Below are 24,416 nucleotides of genomic sequence, written 5' to 3'. Positions count from 1 at the left end.
TTACAGCAAAGAAGGTTTGGTCTCAGCACTGACCTGTCGCATGTGCTGGGCCCTCAGAGCTCACAGAGTCCTGACATGTCTGGTCCCACAGTTTGGTGACGCAGGCATGGCAGGCGTTGGATCTGTCCACTGGCGAGGGGACAGAGGCTTGGAGAGATGGGGTGACTTCCGCAAGGCCACACACAGGAGGGAGGAGTCCTCTAACCGTCAGCTGTGTCTCAGGGGAGACCGGCAAAGGCCGAAGAATGTCAGGAAGAGGTCCCCCACCTTGCAAAAATCAATCTTCTTCCAACTGCTGGCCATTTCTGTTTTTGCTTTCAATTAAGGAACCTCAGAAAATATAAAAAAGCCCAAGGGAGAAAATGAAAGTGACGTGTGCTTTTCACTGTCTTATTTTTTAATTTATTTATCGTTTTTGGCTATGTTGAGCCTTTGTTGCGACGTGTGGGCTTCTGTAGTTGAGGCACCCAGGCTTAGTTGCCCGGAGGCATGTGGGGTCTTGGTTCCCCGACCAGGGATTGAACCCCTGTCCCCTGCATTGGTAGGTGGATTCTTTACCGCTGGACCACCAGTCAGGTCCCCGCACTGTCTTACATTTTAATTCAGCTTTATTGAGGTATATATCACAGACTCAACGGACATGAGTTAGAGCAAGCTCCGGGAGATGGTGAAGGACAGGAAAGCCTGGCGTGCTGCAGTCCATGGGGTCGCGAAGAGTGGGACATGCCTGAACAACAACAACAAATAATTCACATAAAATAAATTCACCTACTTTAAATGTGCAACAGTCTCTTCATTCTAGAGGACATGATTGGTTTGGAAATATTTGAGTACTAGCCCACTTAGCATGTATGGCAGTGCTCTTACAAAGAAGAAAAATGCTTTTCATGAATTCGAATAATTATGATTCTAATAAAAGTTTTGGAAATAATTAAGATACAGGTGTTTCCATCGTTGAAAGTGAGTGGCCAGCGGGGCGGGCCTGTGTTTTATTGCCTGAATTTAGGGGTCAGTTTATAATGGCCTCGGCAGGGAGGTGCTGAGAGCTTTCAAATTATGATAGAAAGGATGATTGTTAACATAATTTAAATTCTTTTTTTTTTTAAGAAAGAAATAGTTGACAGGGTTAGACTGTGGCCTGTGGAAGTGCTTGTGGCCTTGGTTGGCTGCCAGGCCATAAACAGCTTTACCTGTGGCTTTTGTGGGGGAAATGAGAGACATCAAGTGTCTGTCCTCTCCATGAGCCCAGGAGCGCCTCCGCTGGGATGCAGGAGATCCTGGTGGCCCCACCCCGTGCCTCCCATGCTTGCAGTGGAACCAGGGGTGGGTCCCTTCTCTTCTCTGGATTGATCTCCCTGTCTGTTAAAGAACAGCTTTATTCACATTTGCAACATTCAGCAGCCCGTGAGGCGCAAGCATGCCAAGTATTCCTAGGGGCAGAGGGAGATGTGCCACAGAGATGGATAAATCCCAGTCTTTGGCTTTCAGAAGCCCAGATCCAGCCATAGGGTTGGTGGACAGACACATCAACAGGTCACTGTGGCTTTGCTTTGTCTTGGTTGGTGGTGTTCGATCGCTCAGTCAGGTCCGACTCTGCGACCCCATGGACTGCAGCACACCAGGCTTCCCTGTCCTTCACCAGGCCTCCCAGAGTTTGCTCAAACTCATATCCACTGAGTTGATGATGCCATCCAACCATCTCATCCTCAGTCAACGCCTTCTCCTCATGGCTTCAATCTTTCCCAGCATCAGGGTTTTTTCCAATGAGTTGGCTCTTCTCATCAGATGGTCAAAGTATTGGAGCTTTATTATCAGTCTTTCCAATGAATGTATGTAACCAACCAACACTCAGTGTTGTCAGAAATTTTATTTTTTTCCAAAAAAACTTTGTACTTTTACTTCTCATTATGTTTTCATTTTTATTTCTATAAAAATACTGTTAAAATGAATTTTTCATATAAAAATTATTAAAAAAAAAAACAAAATGGGCTCTTGACAAGGAGTGGTCAGTCCTGAGTAAATACCAATGAGCTCTAAGGTGCCTCTGACTACAAAAGTATTTGATTTTATGAACTTAATCTAAGCTTTGTTTCTCCCTCACCCTGAGTAAGTCACTTCTCCAGTCTCTGCTTTAGATTTTCTCACTGGTCAGAACATAATATTTAGAATAAACGAAGAGTTTCTACTCATTCTCTGCAAATGATCTTATATAAAGATCTGATCCATGAAACACCACACTGATTATTTAAGAGTTGTTTGGTCTTCTCTTTTTCACGAATTGGCTTAGTCACTAAGTTTTGTCCAATCCTTTGCAATCCCATGGACTGTAGCCCACCAGACTCCTGTGTCCATGAGACTTCCCAGGCAAGAATACTGAAGTGGGTTCCCATTTCCTTCCCCGTTTTTATGAATTAGGTCCATCTATTACTCCCACCGACAGAGGAGCCTGGAACACTGTTGCCCATAGGCTCGAGTCAGACTCGAGTACATTTCATTCAAGCAGAACTTCTGATTGGTATGATACAAGAATGTGATTATAAAACATAGGATTAAATAGATAAGTACATGGAATTCTAGTCCAAAGCTAGGGTGCTTGTTCTTTTGTTAATCTATGCCATTGTACAGCAGATACTTCTGTGGGGGGAGTAAAGATATCTTTCAAATTATCAAACATTAAAATACAGATAAGCATTTATTAGTGAATTCCAATAATTACAAGGCCTCTTTTCTGGAATCAAGCAATCCATGAATCTGTCAACTTGGTGGCTGAGCACCCAGCTCCACGAAGAGCAGATGGGAAACAGACAGGACCTGGTCCCCGGGAGTCAAACCCCTTGCTGGGCATTTCATGAAGGAGACAAAATATAACCACCTGAGTAGTATAGACATTTAGATAATATTAATTCTTCCAGGACATAAACACAGGAGGACTTTCCATATATTCGCGTCTTTCAGTATATTCGCTCATCAGTATTTCGTAGTTTTCCATGTACCAGTATTTTACCTCTCTGGTAAAGTTTGATTTTAAATAGTTTATTCTTTTTGATGCCATAATTGGGATTGTTTCCTTGATTTCCTGTTTGGATAGTTTATTGTTAATGTATAGGAATAAAACTGATTTTTTTGTGTGTTGAAAAAAACAATTGTAACTATATATGCAGATGGATAGGGCTTCCCTGGTAACTCAGCAGGTAAAGAATCTGCCTGCAATACAGGAAATCCCGATTCGATTCCTGGGTCAGGAAGCTCGCCTGGAGAAGGGATAGGCTATCCACTCCAGTATTCTTGGGCTTCCCTGGTGGCTCAGACAGTAAAGAATCCACCTGCAATGCGGTAGACCTGGGTTCAGTCCCTGGGTTGGGAAGATCCCCTGCAGGAGGGCATGGCAACCCACTCCAGTATTCTTGCCTGGAGAGTCCCATGGGCAGAGGAGCCCGGCAGACTGCAGTCCATGGGGTCCCAAAGAATCAGACACGGCTAAGCACAGCGCATGCAGATGGATGTTAACTAGACTTACTGTGGCGAACGTTTCACAATATATACAAATACCAAGTCATTATGTTATACTCATGAAACTAATACAATTTTATGTCAACTACATCTCAATTTCTAAAAAAAACCACTTCCTTTTGTGAACACAAGTGTAACAAATGTAATAAACTGTTCTCCCCCCACCTTTATTCACTTTGTAATTTATAACAGTGTTTTCTAGAAACATTTTGGGAATGTTTCTATATCAGTTTGTAGATATCTACATCATTAACAAAAAGCAAAAAGGAACTAAAACTATTGCAATGTATTTCACTGTATATATTGTTACATTTGTCTGATTATATTCCACTGTATGGATTATTACAGTTTAACTAGTCTCCATTTCATAGACATTTGGGTGATATTTAAATAATTGTCTAAAACAAAATAACTCCTTAAATATTAGTCTTGTGAAGGGGTAAATTTCACCTTGATGTTATTATTTTAGTAACTTTGTGGTTTCTAAATTAATGGTTTACAATTTAAAATGATTTTTTCCACAACACAGGACTTTTCAAGTCATGTTCCCAACTCCTCATGTTCAGATGGGCAGATTGGTATGGGGAGAGAAGGTGAGGCTTGCTCAAGGTCATCCAGGAGAAGACTTGTTTAAGGTCAAGTGGTAAATCAGTCAATGAGCCATAATTTGATCAAAGTTTCTGCCTCCCTGCTGAAGAGATTTATGTCTTGTTGCTTTTGTCAGATTTCCAGTGGTCCTCTCGAGTTTTCCTACTGCCAAAATTTATTTTTAAACCCTTCTGGTTGAGTGTTCTGTGATATGCGACATTCTTGCGAATTTTTGAGGGTGTCCCTGCCTGGGTGGGGGCATGTGTAGGTGACAATCAGCTTGGAGAGGCCGTGTGTCTATTATGGTCTAAAGGGCACCTTTGTTCTTTTGCTGTCCTCACAAGAAACTCTCATTCACTCTGTGATCTGTTCTGCTCCCCAATCTTCGGGCCTAAGCGGGGACCACCTGGATCTGTGTTTTACAGCTGCCCCTTTCAAGATTACAGTTCAAGATCCCATATACCTCCTGCCATGGACAGGAAACACCTGGGCCAGAGCCGCGTGGATGCAGACCAATTTGTGTGGGAGACGCCCTGAGTAAGGAGCCTGTGAGCCAAGAGCTGTTCATTTCACTTTAATTTTTAAAGAAACCTGATTTTTTAAAGTGTATTTTTTTTTTTTTTGGGCTGTACTGGGTCTTTGATGCTGTGTGGGCTGCTCTCTAGCTGCCATGCTCAGGCTTCTCACTGCGGTGCCCTCTCTCGTTGGGGAGCACAGGCTTCAATCGTCGTGGGCTCAGTAGGTGTGGCTCCCAGGCTCCAGAGCACAGACTCCATAGGTGAGGTGCACGGGCTTAGTTGCTCCGCAGCATATGGGATCTTCCCGGATCAGGGATCGAACCCGTGTCTTCTGCAATGGCAGGTGGATTCTTTACCACTGAGCCACCAGGGAAACCCAAGAGCTCTTCATTTCAGACGTGGTTCAGACCACTGCGGTCTGGATCCCACCTGTGACGGTTCAAAAGGCCCAGGGTGTGTTTTGGGGGCCAGGGTGGGGAGCAGCTAGAGAAAGGGGGGAGGGAATCCAGAGCAGAGGGCATCCAGGAAAGAGGCCCTAGGACCTAAGTTGGTGCAGATGGCAGGCACAGGTTGTTTGAACAGGCAGCTGAAATAGAGATGCCGAGGCAGCCAGACATAAAGTGGCCCGGTGGCGGGGATGGGGGGCGGCAGGGGGACAGGAGTGGGAGACGCAGGGACGGGTCTCTGCAGCAAGGGGCTCTGTGTGGCTGAAGGGGAAGCAGAGAGAACACAGACTCAAGCCAGGAGGCACCTGTGCACAAACCCTTCACCACCGACTCAGCTTTGGCAAGGAACCCTTGGTAAGCCCGAGGAGCCGTGTCCTCTTCTGCACCCAGGAGACGACCCGATGCCACCCTGAGTGTCTCTCACTCCAACTGCTGGTCCTGTCTGCAGTCATCCTTCTCTGACAGTCCCAGGAGGTACCAACCTGGGATGACCCTTCCAGGGGGGTTAATTCTGGCACACAAGTGATCAAACTCAAGTCTAGGTGCGGCTGTAAAGGGATTTTGTAGGTGCAGTTAACATCGAAAGTCAGGGAAGGCACTGCCCTGGCAATCCAGTGCTTAAGGCTTCCCCTTCCAATGCAGCAGGTGTGGGTTCACTCCCTGATCAGGGGACAAAGATCCCACATGCTTCATGGCTAAAAACCCAAAACAGAAACAACAGAAGCAATATTGTAACAAATTCCACAAAGACTTTACAAAGTGTTCATACATAAAAGGAGAAGGCAATGGCAACCCACTCCAGTACTCTTGCCTGGAAAATCCCATGGTCGGGGGAGCCTGGTGGGCTACATACAGTCCATGGGGTCACACAGAGTTGGACACCACTGACGCGACTTAGCAGCAGCAGCATACATTAAAAAAAAAGTCAGTGAAGATGACCCTAACAGTGTGTTGGGGGGCCTCGTTCTAATCGTTTGGAGGTCTGAAGAGCAAATACTGAGGTTTCCCGCAGAAAAAATGCTGTCAAGACCACAGCATCAACTCTTGTCTGCATTTGAGTCTATCCACCTGCCTTATGGATTCTAGACTTGGCAGTCCCACTATCCCATGAGCCAGTTTCTTAAAACTAAGGTATTTCTTTTTAAAACTGTATATACATATTTATTTTATATCTATCATTGTATCTATCTGTGCTCCCCTGGTGGCTCGGTGGTAAATAACCCGCCTGCCAGTGCAGTAGATGTGGTTTTGATCCCTGAGTTGGGAAGATTCCCCTGGAGGAGGGCATGGCAACCCACTCCAGTATTCTTGCCTGGAAAATCCCATGGACAGAGGAGCCTGGCAGGTCCATGGGGTCACGTAAGAGTTGGACACAACTTAGCAACTAAAGAACAACAACAAGATGTATCTCTCAATCATCCATCTATGAATCTATCTTTGTATCTATATATGTATGTATCTATATGGGCTTCCCTGGTAGCTCAGCTGGTAAAGAATCTACCTGCGATGCAAGAGACCCCAGTTTGATTCCTCAGTCAGGAAGATCTGCTGGAGAGGAAATAGGCTACCCACTCCAGTATTCTTGAGCTTCCCTCGTGGCTCAGATGGTAAGAAAATCTGCCTGCAATGCAGGAGACCTGGGTTCAGTCCCCGGGTTGGGAAGATCCCCTGGAGGAGGGCGTGGCAACCCACTCCAGTATTCTTGCCTGGACAATCCCCATGGACAGAGGAGCCTGGTGGGCTGCAGTCCATGAGGTCACAAAGAGTCAGATATGACTGAACGACTAAGCACAGCACAGCATGTATCTATCTATATATATATGCATCTATGCATCAATAGCTATTTATCCCCATCAGTTCTGTTTTTCTGGAGAATCCTGACTGATGAACCCTCTTTCAGAGCCTTGAGAACAGAGATCAGGCCCTTCCCAGCCCATGTCCTGAGCATCTCCTGGCACATACTCAGGTCCCCTTATTCCCCTCTCTCCTGCCCTTCTGTGTATTCCAGCCCATTGCTCCTTCAGCATTTCATACCCATGGGTTTTCCCTTAGCCTCTTTCTTTACACTCTTGACCCTTAACAGGCTGCTGCTGCTGCGTCACTTCAGTCGTGTCCGACTCTGCGACCCCATAGACGGCAGCCTACCAGGCTCCCCCGTCCCTGGAATTCTCCAGGCAAGAGTACTGGAGTGGGGGGCCATTGCCTTCTCTGCTTAGCAGGCTAGAAGGACCCAGATGGGAATGGAATCCCATGGAAGAGCAAGCTTGGTGTCAGCTTGAAGGGCTGAGAGGTCTCAGAGTCACAGGAAGTCAGCCAAGGGAATACTGCAGACAGTCTGATCCAGGGTCCTTACTGAGGGTGATTTTGACCTCCAGGCGTCATTTCACCACTCACTCAAGAGTCAGTCCCAGGAGCGAATGTCTGGTTGGCGGAGGTTGTGTCTTTCACGCCCACTGTGCAGGCGGGAGGTGCTGGGGAGGCACTGGGCTTCGCTAGGCTTCTATGGCGATGGTGCAGCGGGAGGTGGGTGCTACTTTTCTTCTGGCCTCACAATGGGGGAATTCCCTCAGAGGAGAGAAATCAGGTTCGAAAACAAGGGCAGATACTGGACAGATAAGTGGCAGCTAAACCTCTTAGAGCCGTCGTTCAACCTAAGCTGATAACTGTTGGATGGTGTTGCTTGGAAAGGGCAGGGAGAAGTGGACAGAATGTAGGTTCTGAATGTGGCTGTGCTGTGCTTAGTCACTCAGTGCCCAGTCATTCCTCGGTCCATGGGGATTCTCCAGGCCAAAATACTGGAGTGAGTTGCCATGCCCTCCTCCAGGGGATCTTCCCAACCAGGGATCGAACCCAGCGTCTGAGCTTCCAAGGAAGCCTGAATGCGTGTGACCCAAGGTCAAGTTCTACCGCATACTATTACTGTGACTCTGGGCAGGTTACCTAACCTCTACAAGTTCTCCTCTGAAAAAAATGGGAATAATAAGAGTACCTACAGCTCACAAAATTACACTTGAAAACACGTTCTAAATGACCGAGCGTTTTGAGCTCCAGAGGGTCCTGGGGATGGAGTAATTGTGCCTGAGGCACCTTCTGATCTTGGGGCCCTGCTCAAGTCTGGGTACCCAAAAAATACCCCCAGTGCTTGTTAAGTGAATGGATAAAGTGATCAAGGGATTAACATCATCTTCTGACCTGAGTCTCAGCTTTGCAGAAAAAACCAGGCAGATGCTGTTGGACTCCAATGTGGGTTGTGTGAGCTGAGCTGCATTTTATTTTTTTAACAACCTTTTGACGTTTTCATTTTAATATGTGAAACCTGGCTACTTGTCTCAGGGAGAGTTTATGGAAAAAAAGCTTCCAGCTGGCTTTAGGATGGCCCATAAAAATGTACTGAAAGCTTTGACCAGTTAGAAATTAGGAGCTGTTGGATGATAGAGCTCAGTGACGCCATAAACCCTGGTGAGGCCCACAGTATTTCAATAATTAGCTCTCTGGGCAAGAGGATGCGTTCTTCATTCCTTTCTGGTTCCTAGTCAAAGGATGGGGCCCAGAATCAGCTAAAGAGAAACCACAGCTTTCAAATAACCGACAAACACATCTTTAAACACAGACAGCTTGTGATTCAAACGGTTTCAAAGGCCATGGGGGAGGGAGGGTTTTGAAGAGATTTAACTGTAACAAGTTGATCAGAATAGGCACACCTCTCCTTCCCTGCCAGCTTTCCAAATCCTCCCCTCCTTCAGTTCAAGTCTGACCTCCTCCAGGAAGCCCTCCTTGATAACCCCAGCCTATTATGGATTCGTTCATCCATATGTTGCCTGGACTTAAAACCCTGCAGAAGTTCCTCTGAGCCTGGGGCCAAGTTCCCTCTCCTTAGCTTGGCATGCAAGGCCTTTTGTGATTTGGCCTCTTCCCGCCACCGTGGTCTTGTCTCATATCCTTCCTACCCTTGTCTGGGCTGCGCCAGACCGCCTTCCCCTCTGTCTCCTCCCAGCCTCCCTTTGGGCCTCTCAGAGCCTTGGATTGTACCGTCACTTTGGCTGGGATGTTCCTTCTTCTTCTTTATGTGGCTGGATGGTATTTATTCCCCAAACTCAGCCCAGGCCTCTCCTCCGGAGGATGGGGTGGTGGAGGGTTTGAGTTCCCCAGCCTCGCTTAGTGGGTCTCTGGGGGATCCCAGAGAACATGTCGCATTTACCTGGATGATCCACCGACTTGCCTCCGCCCTCTCCTCTGTCCCCGGCGTCTTCCTCGCCTCAGCGTCTCTCCAGCCAGCAGCAGAGCTATCCTGGGGAAGTGCTCCTCTTTAAGCCAGGCCCCTCACACCTGACAAGCACCACTGTGGCTGACAGCACCTGACTCAGGACTAACCCCAGCGACTCAGAAGAGCATCTGCCAAGTTCATGATCTTGAACTCGCCGCCCCACTGCCTTCGCCAAAAGTTGAGTTGGAAAGAACACTACTCATCCTTTTATCTGGATTGGTGATGTTGAACAGCTGTACAACCGCCCTCGGGTGCCCCCCAGGCTTCCAGCTTCCCAGGAGAGGCCCCTGTACCTCGACGCCTGTCAGACTGTCTGAGCCTGCGCCCCGCACGCGCTCAGATCCCAGAAGCCCGGCCCGAGAGCCCCCACTGTAAACCGGTTACCGACTGCTTCCAACACGCACTGCAGGGACACAACTCAAACCCCCAACCTAGGCTGCAAGCTCCTGAAGACTTGTAAGCCAGGCGGGGACGTTGCAAACAAAAGGGCCTTCAGGGAACCATGGGGGCTCATTGGAAAACTACTCAGCTTGAGCCAGTTCTTATCCTTAGGGAATGTGGGCCCCGGGTAGTCAAATCCTTTTTTTTTCTTTCCAATCTGGCTTTTTAGGTGAAATTTCCTAACCATTTAAAGTTGACAACGAATCCAAATCATTTAAATATACTTCTCAAGCCAAACTAGAGCTTACCTGAGGACTGCGGGCAGCTAGTGGCATGCCAGTTTGTTCTAAATGTTTCCTATAAAGGCTGCAGGGGGATTAAACTGGAGGGTGGAGAGGGGCCGCCTCGCCCTGCGCTGTGATCTCTGCTCCGAGCCGCTCTGGGACCCGGGCCAGCACGGAGTGGGCAGAGGAAACAGCGCCCGGGGCCTGCGCTGTAGGGGCAGCAGGGACGCCGTTTGGGGACGTCGCTCCTGAGGGTCCATGGTGTGCTTTGCATGCCCGCACCCCAGGAGAAGGCCTCTCTGGTCTCAGGGCCCCAGGAAGGTCTTCCTTCGCGGTAGCCCCTGAGTCATGGGTATCTCACAAACACTGAACCTCGTGGATTCGGTTTTGGCCGCTGGAAAGCTCAGGACAATTTGGGGTCTGTCCCCCGTCACGCAGAGGACCCCGTGTGCCCCCTTCGGTCTGCCTGGCTCACTCCTGGATTCCTCAGACCTTCCCAGCTTCTGTTTCCATTTGTTCCTTGTCACATGACCATGCCTCTAAAATTTTATTCCCTTGTATATCAAGAAGTTATATTAAGTGTTTTCTGGAATAAGGCATGCTATAAATACAGAAGCCCTTACAGAAGAGTAGGTGCTCAATGAGAAAAAAAAGAGCTTGCTGAATTGATAACTACTTGAATGATTCATCTACGGTCCCACCCAGGCCCGGCTCGGAGCAGGTGTTCAGGAAAGGCGGGGCAGGACAGTAGAGAGGAAAGCGACCGTTTAGAGATGGTGAGACAGGAGCCCCGTCATTTCCTAGCGACTAGGGTCTCCGCCAAGTTCTTTAAGCTCTCTCAGCCTCAGTTTCCTTGTCTGAAAAAAGGGGATAATCTCAGCACCCACGTTCTGGGAGTCATTAGGAGACCTGATTGAGGCTTTATATATAAAGTGCCTGGTACATAATAGACACACTAAATGGCAGTTGTGATGATTAATTATAAACCCCCTCATGTATCTGTGTCTTTATTTAATAGTCTAATTAAAATGTGTGCAGCACGGGTGGGGTACTCTCGCCCTGCTCAAGTCTGCTAGACTCTGAAAAAGAAGCCACAAGTATCCACTGGGGAAATAAAATGGAGTTTCCGAGAAACCCTCCATTTCCTCAACTCTCTGTCCCAGCTCTCTGCTGACCAGGGTACCCTGCTTTCAGCGGTGACACACTAGCTTCCTGTCCAGGTCAGCAGCTGCCCCATCACCTCTTCCTAGAATGCTCGGCCCCTGGCATGCCTTCCCCATCACTCAACTCCCCAGCCCTACTCCTGCACATCCTTTCTTTTGAAAGCCTTGGGCAGTTTTCTCCAAGCCGTCCAGCTCTTGTTTGGCTCTGACTAGCCTGTCTCCCAGGGGTCACTTACAGAAGAAAATTCATCATCGACAATCACTTGTTCTCATTGCTTGACGGGTGCACCCTCCCTTGAGAAAGTCTGTGTCCCCCAGCGTCCAGGAGGAGCGCTTAGAGAACTGCGTGTAGCGCTGTGTGTTGTGGGGGGTGCTCCCCAGAGGGCGAGACAGACCAGAATTCTCTAATATGGGTATAGGGATGGCAGCCCATCTCACTTCCAGTGGTGAATGTCAGGTCTCCCTAACCACTAAATGTGTATTCAGAGGGGGTGCCATAGTGTAGGCAGCGTTCCCAAAGTGTGTCCTAGACCAAGGGCATTGGCATTAACTGGGAACATGTGACAAACGTAAATTCTCTGGCCCCACTCCAGAAATACTGAGCTGAAAAAAAAAAAAAAATCTGGGTGGACCAGCACTCCTTTCCCCTTTTTTGGCCCAGCTAAATGGCTTGTGGGATCTCAGGTCCCCAACCAGGGATCGAACTTCAGCTCTGGTAGTGAAAGCATGGAGTGCTAACCTCTGGACTGCCAGGGAAGTCCCCCAGCACTCTGTTTTAACAAGCCCTCAACCTGGTCTGGATGCATGGCAGCTTGCTGACCTCTGGAGTGGAGGGAAGGATGGAGCCTGGATTCCAGTTCTGAGCCTCCGTTGTCTCCTCTGTAAATAGAGACCATGCCTAAAGCAGGGGCCATCTGTCAGGGAGATGAGATTGGCCTGGGACTCGTGGCCACACAAAGTTGGTGCTCAGCCATCCCTCACCCAGTCATTCATTAAACCAAGCCCTGAGGGTCAAGGATGAGCTGACATTGTTCTGTGACAGGCCCAGAATCAATGCCAGACCCCTAGAGTCCTGACTCTCTCAAGGATGGGAAGGGAGACCTGCTTAGAAAGTTTGGGGGCACCCTACATGACCACTTCATGATTTTTATTTTATTTCCTTTTTAAAAATAGAAGTATATTTGATTTAAAATGTTGTGTTAAGTACTGCTGTGCAGCAAAGTAACTCAGTTATATGTCTGCAAAGTGACTCACTTATATACATATAAAGTGACTCATATATATATGTATAAATATGAAATATGAAAAATAAGATGAAAGAAAAATCTGGATATTCTTTTCCATTAGGGTTTATCACAGGATATTGAATAGAGTTCCCTGTGCTCTACCGTGGAACTTTTAATTGAAATATTTCTATTAATTTTCTGGGCTTCCCTGACGGTAAACAATCAACCTGCCAATGCGGGAGACTCGGGTTCGATCCCCGGGGCGGGAAGATCCCTTAGAGAAGGAAATGACAACCCACTCCAGTATTCTTGGGACTCCCATGGACCAAGGAGCCTGGCGGGCTACAGTTCGTGGGGTTGACTCAGTTATTCAACGTTACTTTCCTACAACAAAGCAACCCAGCGCTTTGGTTCCAGCGGCCCCTGGGGCCACTGGCCCTTTCTCTCCAGCCATCCCCCGGTCCCTGGTGGGGCTGTGGAGGGAAGAGACGGAGCATCAAGGACACCCCTCCCACCTCCCCCGCTGGCCTTGGCAGCGCTCTCGCTCTCGCTCTCGTGGAAGGCAGCCGCGGGAGGCCCTCTTATCAGGCGCTGAGGCCCTGGCTGCCTGCAGAAGGCCTAGTGAGGTCCAGGAAAAGGCGCCTGGGAGAGCCGAACCGCGCGTTTGGAATGCGCCAGCCGCTCAATGCATTCCATATGGGTGCGGGTGCAGGCGGGGCCGGACCTTGGCAGTCAGCTGCCCCCGCGTTAGGCCCTTGCCAGCCCCGCCCTGCGGGGAGGCACGTTTATTTGTGCTCATTTACTGCCTGTCTCCCCTCCGCCCTGCGCTGGGATGTGGAGCCCCGATCACAGAGCCTAGCCCGGTGCCAGGAACATAGACGTTGGGAGGATTTGATGAGTGAACACCTAATAAACAGCTTCGTGGTAGAAGGCTTGAGGGATTCTTCCTCTTACGTAAACCCAGCACACAATCCCTCAGCACGCTCAGCTTCAGCTAACATTCTGGGGACTCTTCTGTGTGCCTGGACTTTCCATGTGTCATCCCAGCTGCCCCTCATAACCCGGCTGGTGGGGACTGTGCCACCCGGCTTTGCCCATGAGGATGGTGGAGCTCAGAGCTGGTGATGGGACTTGCCCGAGGTCTCACAACCAGCAAGGAGCTGGTCGGGATCTGCAAGCCAGTGAAAGAATTACAGTTCCAGGGCCCTTTCTGTCCAAACTCCAAAGGGAACGAAACTCCTTTGAAGGTGCTCTGACCTCCTGGGCTTTGTCCTCACTCAGGTCCTAAGACCCCTGCAGGAAGGAACTAACACCTTAAGAAAGCAAGGCACGGAAACCTCCAGCAACCTTAAAAAATGTTTTTGTTTCAACTTTATTTATTGATGTATAAATAACAGACTTGTTAGAGGTTTTGAGCTTTCAGATTTAAGGTTGCCTTAAAGAGGAGTCTGTGGTTTTCGTGTTGCATTTATGTAACGGCTTTAGAGGCACCATTGCTTGATTAACAGGCTCTTTGGGTAAAACCCTGGAAGCTCTCCAGTCAAAATCAGGAATTTGATAGTGAATGAAACCCAATACCATTATTCAACATTGATCTGAAAGTTTTAGCCACTGCAGTAAGACGTGAAGCAAGCACTTAGCAAAAAGATTACCACTTCTTAAGGACTCTGAAATTGGAGTAAATATCTTATTTTACCGAAAACTCATAGCACCTTAACAAGATAGTTATTTTATATATTAGCATTATTTCCATTGTTTTCCTTGTAAAGGAACTGAAGTAAGATAATCAGAAACTTTCTTATATTATATATATATCCACCAAATGACCCTTGTGGCTATAGAGTGTTACTGCCATTGTAAAGGAGACAAATTATGCTGATTTAAAGAGGGTCTTTGTCCATCTTGAAAACCAAGAAAATTCACTGAAAAAGCTACTAGAATAAATAAGAGAATTCAGCAAGATGATTGGATATAAAAGACAGCCACTGTCCTGTATATCTATACCATCTACATACCAACATTACCAATTGGAAAACATAATTTTAAAAAAATGTCAGTCATAATACATCAATAACTAACCTTAACAAGAAATGTGAAAAGCTGAGAAGACAACAGCAAATCTTCTCTGAGAAACAAAATAAATTAAAAAATAAATGGGGCTCCATGGCTATTGTGGTCTTGGATGGGAAAACTGGATGTTGTAAAGATGTCAACTTTTCTCAGGGTAATTTGCAAGTTTCATGAGACTCCCATAAAAATCTCTGAAATATTTTTTATTGTGTTTGTTCCAACTGGAAGAATAAGAATTTTAACATGTTGAAGAATACGAGTAATAAAAAAGGGGTACTCTGATGCATGAAGGAAACTGGCACCCATCACGTCACATTATAAAATACACTCTGAAGCTGTAGTAATCAAAACAGCAAGGCAAGGGTATAAGGAATGGATAAGGCATCAGAATCCATTATCAATGTATCTGGTAATGCATCAGAACAAAAACGCCCAGAAACAGTCCTTATCATTTATGGGCTTCAGTGTATAATAAAGGTGGTGCCCAAATCACCAGGTAAAGGAGGGATGATTCAGCCTGAAGGCTAAGACAGTCGGCCAGCCATCTGGAAATTAAGAATTACATCAGCATCTCACCTCTCACTTAATATCAAATAAATTACTGATGGAGCAAAGAGTTTAAATATGAGTCCATAAACCTTAAACGAAAATCTAAATGAACATTTTTCAACTTAATTATTTTTAACCTTGTGTTTGGAAATAATTTAAGACTCCCATAGGGACTTTCCTGATGACTCAGTGGTTAAGACTCTGCACTCCCAGGGTAAGGAGTGAAGGTTCCATTTCTGGTCTGGGAACTAAGATCCCATATGCTGCATGGTGTGGCCAAAAAAAAAAAAAATTAAGCCTCACATAATGTTGCAAAAATAGTACAGAATTCCTGTGCACGTCATCACATGGTTCCCCCTAATCATAACCTCTGACGTAACTATAGTACACTTTCAAAACAAAGGGACTGAAGGCAGTGTGACACTGTTAACCAACTATGTGCCTTATTTGGATGGGATCATTTTAAACAATAAGAAATATAACTCTATTCAAAAAATTAAAATCTTTAGTGTATTAAAAATCATGAAAGAAATCAGAAAACCAAATAGCAAAGTGAGAAAAATACAATAAGTATGACAGTTATTACCATGTTTGTGATAATAAAAAAATACTAACATGTATATAGAAATTTGGAAACAGGGCACGTGTAGACAATTCACATGAAGTGTAGATAGTTACTGACCGTATGAATCAGGTTTATCCTCCCCAGATACAAAGGCAATTGAAAATGCCATTTTGCATCTAGTATATTAACACATACAGCAACACTTGGATGAGATATATATACCTCAATACAATATAGTACTTGGGAAATTTTAAATTAATATATCATTTCTGGAAAACAATTTTCAGTGTGTAAAAAGAGCCCCCAAAAATAAAGTCTGCCACTGTTTCCCCATCTATTTGCCATTAAGTGAGGAACTAAAAAGCCTCTTGATGAAAGTGAAAGTAGAGAGTGAAAAAGTTGGCTTAAAGCTCAGCATTCAGAAAACTAAGATCATGGCATCTGGTCCCATCACTTCATGGGAAATAGATGGGGAAATAGAGGAAACAGTGGCAGACTTTATTTTGGGGGACTCCAAAATCACTGTAGATGGTGACTGCAGCCATGAAATTAAAAGAAGCTTACTCTTTGGAAGGAAAGTTATGACCAACCTAGATAGCATATTGAAAAGCAGAGACATTACTTTGCCAACAAAGGTCCATCTAGTTAAGGCTATGGTTTTTTCCAGTGGTCATGTATGGATGTGAGAGTTAGACTGTGAAGAAGGCTGAGCACCGAAGAATTGATGCTTTTGAACTGTGGTGTTGGAGAAGACTCTTGAGAGTCCCTTGGACTGCAAGGAGATCCAACCAGTCCATTCTAAAGGAGATCAGTCCTGGGTGTTCTTTGGAAGGACTGATGCTAAAGCTGAAACTCCAATACATTGGCCACCTCATGGGAAGAGTTGACTCATTGGAAAAGACTCTGATGTTGGGAGGGAATAGGGGCAGGAGGAGAAGGGGACGACAGAGGATGAGATGGCTGGATGGCATCACTGACTCGATGGACGTGAGTCTGAGTAAACTCCAGGAGTTGGTGATGGACAGGGAGGCCTGGCATGCTGCGATTCATGGGGCCACAAAAAGTCGGACACGACTGAGCGACTGAACTGAACTGAACTGAACTGATGGGACTGGATGCCATGATCTTAGTTTTCTGAATGTTGAGCTTTAAGCCAACTTTTTCAGTCTCCTCTTTCACTTTCATCAAGAGGCTTTTGAGTTCCTCTTCACTTTCTGCCATAAGGGTGGTGTCATCTGCATATCTGAGGTTATTGATATTTCTCCCGGCAATCTTGATTCCAGCTTGTGCTTCTTCCAGCCCAGCGTTTCTCATGATGTACTCTGCATATAAGTTAAATAAGCAGGATGACAATATACAGCCTTGACGTACTCCTTTTCCTATTTGAAACTAGTCTGTTGTTCCATGTCCAGCTCTAACTGTTGCTTCCTGACCTGCATACAGATTCCTCAAGAGGCAGGTAGGGGATGGCTAAATTTCTTCTGTCCCCTCCATATAATGGAACACAACAGTGTCATGATAATAATTTTTCATAGATCTTTAATGGTATGGAAAAGTGTTAATAATAATAATAATATGAAATGGAAAATGAAAGATAAAGATTGGTATACACATATAATACCAATTTGAAGATTGTGTGTGTGTGTGTGTGTATTTGGTATATATTTATCTATCTGTATCTGGCAAGAAATGCACCACTAAGTGAATAGTATTTATTTCTGAGCAGTGAGACACTTTTCTCTATTTCTCTCTTCCATTTAAAAATAGTGAGCAAAAAAAAAAAAAAAAAGAATAAAAATAATGAGCAGCTATCACTTTTATATTATTATTTTAAATGGCTTTATTGAAGTATGACTTACTTCTCATAAAATGCACCCTATCTTTATATAATTTTAAATGATCATGTATTTTGTCCATTTAAAAACAAATTTATGTTTAGAGAACAGAACATTATTTAAAACTGAAAACAAGTCTTCTAGACTGTAGCTGTATCAGTTAGGGTTCCACCAAAGAAACAGAAAAAATATATATAAATGCCACTGACTTGCACATTTAAGTGGGTGAGCTGTACGCTATGTGAGTTATATCTTAATTATACCTTCCTAGGACTGTTACCCAAAACTTCCTAGCTCTGCCCCTCACCAGCCGTGGCTTTGAAGACACCTCACCTCCCTCCGCCTCGGTCTCTTCCTCTGTTGAATGGTGATGATGAGAACAGTGACCTCACGAGCTGTGGGGTCTTTTGACACGAGGACTCTGAGCCCTGGGGAAATACTACCAATAGCAAGTGTTTACCCAGGAGGGCTCCTGGGTGCCTGACCCAGGGCTGGGCACTTGCGCCCAGGACCTCACCGTGCCCTCTAACTCCCCCTGTTGCCGATGGCGCAGTGGAGGAGGGGGAGGAGGGCCCCAACAGATGGGCAGCAACGGAGCCCAGCTGTCCTGGGGGCCGGGGCCTGAGTTCTAACCAGAAGGCAGCCCCGGGTTTCGAGCCGTGCTGCCTTTCGCTGTGTGCTGGTCCTTTCAGGATCGGCTGTGTCAGGAGAGGTCAGCTGCACACCCTGGAGCTAGGCTTCATCCACCTTCCTCCCTTCTTCCCTCCCTCTCCTTTTCGTTGGCTTAAAATACTTTCCAAGGTAGAAAATGCTCCAGAGAAAGGCCCCCTGAGAGGGGTGACTGCCCGCCTCCCTGGGCAGGTCTGGCCTTGGGGAGGAACACTCAGACTTGCCCTGCCCGCTCCCAGCCTGGAGAGCCTCTGAGCCCGGCCTCATGACAGACAACATGAGAGGAAGACAGTCTTCATTTGCCAGAGATGCCGCTAGGCCAGCTTCTGTGCTCTGAGAGGCCCCCGCGCCAGGGAGTCGGCTTCTCCTGAGACCCCCGTTGGCGGGGAGAGGGCAGACCTGGGGCTGGCCCCCACCCAGCAAGCCTTGGAGCCAGCTGTGCAGAGGCAGTGAGTACAGCTGCTAAAAATAGAAGTCACGTCTAGCAGGGACATGGGCTGGCCCGGAGGCAGGGCTCAGCCCAGGCAGGTGGGAGTAGGGGGGGCATGGCCGGGACTCTTGCCCACCACCAAGGTCCCCAGTCTGCAGTGTGTGTGTGTGTGTGGGCGGTGATTCCCTTACCCAGCGTAGGGCCCCATCCCCAGCTGCAACAGCGGGGTAGGGCCTGCCCCTCACCAGGGCAATGAGAAGAGCCTTCTAGGGATGCTCAGTAGACGTATCACGTGAGCGGCACGTATAATTTCTCAATATCCACACTAAACAAAGACCAGGATAAATTAATTTTAATAAATTTTATTTAATCTAATATAATGAAATGTTGATTGTTTCAACGTGTCATCAACATAAAAAATATTAAGGAGATCAATGAAATCCTCTCATCATACCAAGCCTTCGAAATGTGGTGTGTATTTTAGACTCGTGGCTCGTCTCAGTTTGGAGTTGTCAATGTCAAGTGCCATATTAGTTTCCAATTAACACCTAATACTTTGAAACAGCACAAAGTCATTATCTTACAGTGCCGGAGGTTAGAAAGGTTTGGAAATGAGTCTCATGGGACGAAAGTTAAGATGTCATCAAGTGCTGTATTTCTTCCTGAGACTCCAGGGGAGAATTGGTTCCTTGTCTTCTCCAGACTGCCTTTCATCCATCCACCCACCCATCCATCCATCCATCCACCCACCCATCCATCCACCCATTCACCATCCACCCACCCATTCACCCATCCATCCATCCACCCACCCATCTATCCACCCACCCATCCATCCATCCATCCATCTACCCATCCATCTATCCACCCATCCATCCATCTATCCACCCACCCATCCACCCACCCATTCACCCATCCATCCATCCATCCACCCACCCATCCATCCACCCATTCATCCATCCATCCATCCACCCACACACCCATCCATCCATCTGTCCACCCACCCATCCACCCACCCATCCATCCACCCATTCACCCATCCATCTATCCATCCACCCCCCCATCCATCCATCCACCCACCCACCCATCCATTTATCCACCTATCTGCCGGGAGCCGGCATATTGCATATTGAGTGCATATTGCATATTGAGTGCAACACTTTCCACAGCATCATCTTTCAGGATCTGGAATAGCTCAACTGGAATTCTATCACTGCCGGGAGCCAGTGTGAGGAACTCCGCCCATGACAAAGGTCATGAGGGAGGAGGCTCGGCATACGCAAAGGCGGGATCGAGCCTCAGGAGTCCCCCATCTATCTATCCACCCATCCGTCCATCCATCCATCCACCCTCTCATCCATCCATCTACCCATCCATCCATCCATCAACCCATCCATCCATCCATCCATCCATCCACTCACCCATCCAGCCAGCTATCCACCCACCCACCCATCCATCTACCCTCCCACCCACCCATCCATCCATCCACCCACCCGTCCATCCATCTACCCATCCATCCATCCATTTATCCACCCATCCACCCACCCATTCATCAATCTATCCACCCACCCATCCATCCATCCATCTACCCATCCATCCATCTATCCATCCATCCATCCACCCATCCACCCACCCATCCATCCATCCATCCATCCACCCATCCATCCATCCACCCTCCAATCCATCCACCCACCTCCCATCCATCCACCCATCCACCCATCCACCCATCCATCTATCCCTTTCTCCATCTTCAAAGTGCATAATCCAAACTCTGATTCTGTTGTCACATCTTCTTTCTCTTTGCTTTAGTTGTCTCTTTGCCTTCTCTGACTCTAAACCTCTCAACTCTCTCTTATGAGGACCCTTGGGATGATACTGAGTCCACTCAAAAATCCAGGATGACCTCCCCTATCTCAAGATCCTTAATCACACCTGCAAAGTCCCTTTTGCCATGTAAAGTAGTGTGCTCACAGATCCGAGGATTAGAATGTGGGCACCTGTGGAGGGCGTTATTCCGCCAGCCACACACACTTTACAGCCACATGTGCCAGTGGCTGCCGGACTGGACAGCACAGATCTAGGGAAGATGGGGGGAAATCTAGTTGGATCTCTTAGCTTCACACTCCATTTTAGCCACTGACTCCTGGTGGGATCTCAAGCAGTCTCCTCCTGCCCCTGGTTGCCTGTACTTGCCTTGTATGTAAAATGGGGTTGATAATAAGCCATGCTTGGAAAATGCCACAAGCTGGGAGGGACACAGGAGCTTATTCAGCTGTAGAGGCATGGGAGCAGTCCAGTTAACAGGCTGTTGAGGGTTGTTGCCCTGTGGTGGGAGAATTGAATACTAGGAGAGTCCTCAGAGGCCATTGGGTTCAGCTGTCTCATTTTGCAGATGGGAAAACTGAGGCCCAGAGTGGAGAGGAGGCTTGCCAGAGCGCCCCATGAGTTGGCAGCTGAGCCAGGGAGGGGATCCAGTGGGACACTGTTCCCTGCCCACCCCCTGAGTTTCCTCAACTATAAAATGCAAATAATAATGCATGTTTTCAGGCTTTGTGGAGGTGAAAAGAACTCTCAGGTGTGAATATGCTCAAGAAGCAGCTAGAGGGTTGGGTAAAGGAAGGTCACATGACACCTGAGCACAGGTGATTATGGCCTCCCTCCAGGGCAGGGCTGGCTGCTCCCTCTACCTACCCGGCCTGCAAGGCTCTGGGCACCTTGGAGGGTGTCAGTCCTGTTTATCCGTCCTGGTTCTCACTTCTAGAAGCCAGCCTCAGACAGGCAGGAGGCAGGCTTTCCGTTGGCTGACTAGGGCCCACAGCCCTCTCCCGAAAAGTGACCTCCTGTGGGCATGGCCCTCCCTAAGCTCTGTTCCTCCTTGGGGGGAGGTGGGGGGTGGTGCTGTGCTCTGGTTGGGGCAGGGGGCCAGGTGAGCACTCTCGCAGGCCTGGATGGAGGAGCTCCACTCCCCTTTTGGCTGAGCAGCCTTTGCACGTTCCTGGCCTCCCTGTGTCCGATTGCATAGAGGGTGGGAGGGGACAGAGATGCCCACAGCCCCGCGAGCCTAGGATTCTGGGGCTTCCTTCACTGTCTTCACAGGAGCCGAAAGACAATCTATTCCTGACTCCAACTCCCAGCTGCACAGGTGAGCAGGGCTGGCGGGATGGCAGGGGCCCCGGGGAGAGGCAGGGTGAAGCAGGAACGCAGGGGGCCTCCATCTGCGTCCAGCTCTCTCCTCCCACCAGCCTTCTGGCTCCAACCTGAACCGAGGCCGGGGGCAGCGGGCAGTGGGCAGGGGGCAGGGCTGTCCTGCGGAGCCGCAAAGAGGCCTCTGTGTCAGGAGGAGTGGGTGTCGGCATCAGTGGGGAGGTCTGAAAAAGCCTGACTAATGAATAGAATGCTAGATTGCTAATTTACAAAAATAGATATGCACCAAGCAACAAAGGTTTACTGCGTAGCACAGGGAACTGTGGTCAATATCTTGTAATGACCCATAATGGAAAATAATTCAAAAATAATATATGCGTATATGCACAACTGAATCACACAAAATCAGAGTTCTGCTTTTTGAAATTTAGTCATGTTTATCTTTTTGCCAATTTTTCTAACTGTCCTATGGAAATCTAATAACAATGTATGAGCCACAAAATTTTAAATATATTTGTGTAGACTATAATATAAATTACTATAATTATAAATGTATTATATTTAAATTATCAGAGAAATGTTAATATGTCTCACTATGATTATATATATATTTTTTTCTTTCCCCTTATATTTCTTCTGATTTTTGCTTTATGTATCTTTGTTTCTTTGTTGTTAGGTATCTAGTGGTTTATGATGTCTATCTTCTTTGTGAATTGTACCTTTTATCATTAAGAATATTCATCTTTGTTTCATTTAAAAATAAAGAAAGGAAAAGAAAACACCTGACTGCAGCTGAGAACGGGTCTCTCCAGGTCTTAACAACCCATCTCGCTGTTTAGCGAAGTTCCACGCTGGAGGGAGTACCGGGTGGGCATGCCCCGGCCCCCTGGGGTGCTGCAGACCCGGGACTTTGCAGAAACAGCCCCCGAGGGGCAAGGGCGCCTGGTCGGCGGATCTGTTCACTGTCTCAGTGCCAGCTCGGCTCTGTGTCTTGGGACCCAGAGTGAAGACACCGTGGTTCCCGCCCTCTTACAGTCCGAGCGTCATTTTCTGGGCGGGGTCACCCAGGCCCCACGAGGGGAAGGGGCTGGCCCCAGCTCCGTCAGTGATCCGGAGGCAGCCAGGGCTGGTGGGAGGAGAGCTATACGGCCTTGACTTCTCGGGCCCGCGGGTCAGGACCCTGACGATGGCTGTAGCAGGCATGCTAGGTACTCCTCACCCTCGGAGCTCCATCCAAGTTCCTCCCGTGTGTTGGTCTGCTTCATCCCCACCACACCCACACGAGGTAGGAATTTCGTATCTCCTTTTTACCCCTGGGGGAATGGGGGCACAGAGAAGTTAAATGACTTGCCCAAGGACACGCAGCTACTAAGTGACAGAACCAGGACTTGAACTGGACTGCCGGACTCCAACACCTGCTCCTGACCGAATGCACGCAGGTGTGAGGCTGGGGGTGCGGTCTGAAGTGACCTGCATGCCCTGACCCGTGCATGGGCATGCTTCTCCTGTGCCAGGGGAAGAGGACCTCCGTCGCTCTCTTTGTCCCAGAATCCCACATGGTCAGCCTTGCATCTCTCCCAACCACCCATCCACTGTGCGGATGGGAACGTGAGCTCAGAGGCGGCAAGTGACTGGCCCAAGGTCCCACAGCCAGAGCATGGAGTCCCCGGCCGGCGGGACACCGGGCACTCGATAGTCTAGGGGCTTGGGAGTGTCCTCAGGCCCCCACCCTGGCCCCAGGAGATGTCCACAGGGCAGGCAACCCTCCAGGGGGCACAGCAGCAGCAGAGAAGAGCTCTTCTCACTCAGCCCAGTCTCAGACGCCTGTGTCCCACGTGGATGCCCCTCCAGTGCTGGTCCTGGGCTTCCTGCACCAATGGGGCCGTGCTTGTGAGGGACAGAAACCAGCTGTCCCATAAAGAGACTCTGCAGTATTGACATCACCACGTTAGGGGTGCAGCAGGGGTGTGTGTGGCAGAAGATGCCGGGGCTGGGCGGCTCTGCCTCTAGGCACCTGCTGCCCCAAGGGAGTCTCTTCTCTGAGCACCTTCTTTTCATTTGCACAAAGGTAGCCGGGGCCCTACTGCCAAAAGAATGGATCCGGCTGCCCAGAAGTTGGCAGGAGGGAGAGAGCAATGGACAGGGAGGGATGATGGCTCAGCTGACCTCTTCCCACCAGAGAGGAATCACAGGCCACCGCAGCTGAGCCCCTGACCCACTGGGTGACCTTCCTCCCGGCCTTACCAAGATCAGCTGGGGCGGCGATGATGACTTTAGCACCTGACACCCCAGGTTTTCTAAGGAGGAAAATGCCTTGAAGTGGGTAGGGCTTGAGGAAAGGACCAGAAAAGGGAGAGCTGGCATCACCCAGACGACTGTGACACCCCGGCCCCTCTGGAATGGTCCCTACCTCTGTGCCACCTAACTGTGCTTTGGTTAAAATGAACTCTCAGGTCCCAGACGCCGAGGCAGCAAAGGAGATCCAGCTACTGGCAAAGGCTCACTGGCCCGCCAGTGGCCCCCCCACTTCGTCCTTCATCCCCGTGGCCTGTGTCAATCCCACCCAAAGGGGTCCCGCCAGGCTGAGCACTCCAGGCAGGGGCATCTCCCCTGGAGGAGAAGGGCTGACAGTCGGTCCAGAAGGGACATCACATCCATTTGACCTTCTCCTGCTCCCAAGGCACCGGAGAGGACCCCGCCATCCGGTAAAACCTCTGACTGTCACGGATAAAACAGAGGTCTGCCTGTTAGCTGTGTGACCTTGGGGAAGTGGCCTG

The sequence above is a fragment of the Bos mutus genome, chromosome 8 (assembly GCF_027580195.1).
Source record: "Bos mutus isolate GX-2022 chromosome 8, NWIPB_WYAK_1.1, whole genome shotgun sequence".
In the NCBI taxonomy this organism is placed as follows: Eukaryota; Metazoa; Chordata; class Mammalia; order Artiodactyla; family Bovidae; genus Bos; species Bos mutus.
This window is presented reverse-complemented; position numbering follows the sequence as displayed.